General features: G+C 41.0%; 1 pseudogene; it reads left to right on the forward strand.

Moving 5' to 3' along the window:
- Positions 1-1,169: 1,169 nt before the first annotated feature.
- Positions 1,170-3,437, forward strand: part of LOC119569448 — a 6,923-nt pseudogene continuing 4,655 nt past the window's right edge.

Genomic DNA, 3,437 nt, shown 5'->3' on the forward strand with positions numbered 1-3,437 from the left:
ATAATCACTGCACCACTTACGATACTGCTAATCATAGTCATCAGCCAAAATAAAATCCAAATATTTCGATGAAAATATAGTCATTTAACGAAGATGCATGTTTTTTCATCACCGAACCGGCCACTACGATTTTCCACCATCTTATCTTGTAGCAATATAAGTAAAAGTCTCTTCTGATCCGAATAACAACCTCTCTCTCCAGCCATTCTGCTTCTTGTGCTTATGACTTCAAGTGGTTCTGATAAGTTTTACCATATATATATAGACTGGCAATTTGCTTCGTATCACGGCATTTCCTGTTCTCAGAATTGGCCATATATAGGAAGCATAGCGATTGATTCCTACGTGGGCAGGGCAGGTCAGTGGGGTGTGCTTCGTGGTGGATCTGTCAAGTGCAAGTAAGTTTGTGAGAACATCCGTGGTCTCCTGAGTTACCCCGGAATTATATTTAGAACCGTGATTTTTTTGCGCGCGGTTTACCAAGCACTACTGTTCGAGCCAACTCACTTACTGCTGAGGCGTATTTCTAGCCTGCAAGGGTATCGAGAGACATCGTGATTGTGCTTGAGCGAGCAAATGCCCCGTTGTTGTTCGATGTTTGTTAGTTTGTTTTTTCATCTCGAATCATAATTTTTGCTCTTGGTTTGTTTCACTTTTATATTCAGTGTTTATTATTAATTCTAAAAAACTTGCTTTACAATTATTTAGAATAGAGAAAGCAATAAATAAGTCGACAGCAATATAAATAATTTGTGTTTTTCAGGAAGCTTTCAGAGCCGTACGATTGTACTTGTTGAGTCTGACTTCGATATCGTTGAGCCCGCCCACCAGCATGCCCGGCCACGTTAAGAAGAGCACGGGTCCCGACCCCGACCCCCACTGAATACCTCTTCATCTCTCGGGAGCAGAGGATGAAGGTCATACGAACCACTACGTCCTAAGAATTCCTACTGGTGTCCTGACCCAAGGCGGGGCTTCGTCGAGTGGTGAGCTTTCGGGTGCTAAGTGTGGATTAAACTTGTCACATTAAGGTCCCAGTGGCGAGATGAAGGGACTTCAAGAAGGAGCAGGTCGGACAGGTCAACCCTCCAAGTACGAGAAGGTGAGGATGTGTCCAACTTGACCTTCCTGAACGATCCTCCGTCTTCTCGTCCTCAATTCCCGTTACCATGCCAAGCTTAATCTACACCTACTCTGGTCTCTTCTGTATCGCCGTCAACCCCTACAAGCGTATACCCCATTCTACACCAACCGCCCGTCAAGAATTTAATTGGCAAGAGGCGTAATGAGGTGCCCCCTCATCTCTTCGCCTCTGCGACGGGCTACCAGAAACATTAATCAAGGTATGTGTTTTAAGTTTTCAGTTTAAGCTGGTAAAATGGTAACTCAGACTTGTATTGTATCTACATAATTAATCGAAAATAACTTTTATAATTACTTGTTTATCTATATCCTTTTAATTTCTTTCTTTGCATAACGTCAGAGCCATCTATGCTTATCACGTAAGTTGTCTAAAGTTGACCTTTTCAATTTAGGAATAATGTGCATTTTTTTTCTTATCAAATAGAGATTGAAGTTGAATTTACAAACATCAATATACATTTTTAATGAGTTCTTATTCTCTCTACAGCGGGTGAATCTGGTCCGCAAGACTGAGAACACACAGAAGTGTTTGTCTTACTTCGCCAACGTCGGTGCCAGCGGAAGAACGAGTGCGAGAGCAAACAGGTATATTTTTCATATCAATTATTTTCCTTTAACGTTTTATGTAAAACTAACCATCCGTGAAAAGGAAATACGCCTTTTATATATATATAGAGTATATATATATTATATATATATTATATATCTTAATATATATATATATATATATATCATATATATATTTCTTTTTTTTTCTCTCACAGTTAACATTTCTAAATAATTATATATGCATTTTTGCACATCATCTTCGAAGCGAGATAAACTTTATTCCCGATCTCGTTCTTGTTCCTCTACAGATCTTGAGGACCAATTATCACAAACACCCATCCTTGAATCTTTACGGCAATGGCCAAGACCACCCGTAACGACAACTCTTCTCGTTTCGTAAGTTCTTTTGCCTTACTTCAGATGCATATCTATTAAATGAGATTAGAAAGAAAAGAAGGCAGAATTCTTATATATTTACCTCCTTGGACACAGTGTAAGTTTATCCGCGTCCCTTTCGCTCCAAAACGGCAAGCTGTCCGGAGCTGGAACAGCAGGAGGTCTACCTGCTTGGAAGAAGGCTCCGTGTCATCTCCCAGTCCCCCCGCCGAGCGAGGCTACAGATCTTCCTCCAGCTCATGTGCCGACCAGATCGACTATGTCAAATTAAGTCATGCATCGTAAAACCTACTGTACGAGTTGTCTTCTGTTTAAAACGTGAACAATAATCTATTCACCATGTGCTAATTCCAATATCCTTAATCAGAGATGTGCTTATTGTCTGAGACCTCTACGACTACTACTACGAGGCGCAGGGTAAAGTTACCGTCCCATCCACTCGGGACGACAAGGGAGGACATGCAGTTTCACTCATGGTAATTACTCAATTAATATGCACAAAGTAACATGATTGTCTCTCAAATCTTGTCTGTCCACGGTACAATGTAAACCTTTATCGTAATCTAATATCTCGTCTTTCATATTCATTCAGGATGCTTTCGACGTCTTTGAACTGTCTCTCATGAGGAAAAGAGACAATTGCTACAAGTTCCACAGCTTCTGTCATGCAACCATGGAACATGAAATTCAAGGCAGAGGGGTCGGAGGAGCAGCTGAGGCCGATGGCACTGAGGGTATGAATCTTGGAAGATGTGAAAATTATTACATTTTATCATTTAAACTCTGGACAGTTATATTTGTCTTCCACTTTCTCTCTCTATTAAGGCCGGAGAATTGTTGCTAAACTGCTCGGTGTTGACCTGAGGAGCTCTACAGGAATTTTCTGCAAGCCCTAGATCAAGGTCGGATGCCGAGTTCGTCCACCAAGCTTATGATGTCGACCAAGTAAACTAGCACATCGGTGCATGTCCCCGGGTCTCTTTTCACGTGTATTTCCTCATGGCTTCTCAGGAAGTGTAACATGACACTTAGACTGGCCAGACTCGGCTATGTTCATCGGCGTCTGATATTGCGGTTTTGAGATCTTCGACGTAAGGTATATTGTTTTATCATTACCAGTTTTGGATATAATAGTATATTCCTTCGAAAACATCAGTTTTATATATACTAAACAAATTAAATCTTGTATTTTTCTCCACCAGTTCAACGGTTCGAGCAGATCTGTATCAACTTCTGTAACGAGAAGCTTGCAGCAGTTTCTTCAACCTCACATGTTTCGTGCTGGAACAAGAAGAATCTCAAAGGAGGGTATTGTCCTGGCAGTTCGTCGACTTCGTTATGGATCTGCA

This window comes from Penaeus monodon, unplaced genomic scaffold, assembly GCF_015228065.2.
Source record: "Penaeus monodon isolate SGIC_2016 unplaced genomic scaffold, NSTDA_Pmon_1 PmonScaffold_1520, whole genome shotgun sequence".
In the NCBI taxonomy this organism is placed as follows: Eukaryota; Metazoa; Arthropoda; class Malacostraca; order Decapoda; family Penaeidae; genus Penaeus; species Penaeus monodon.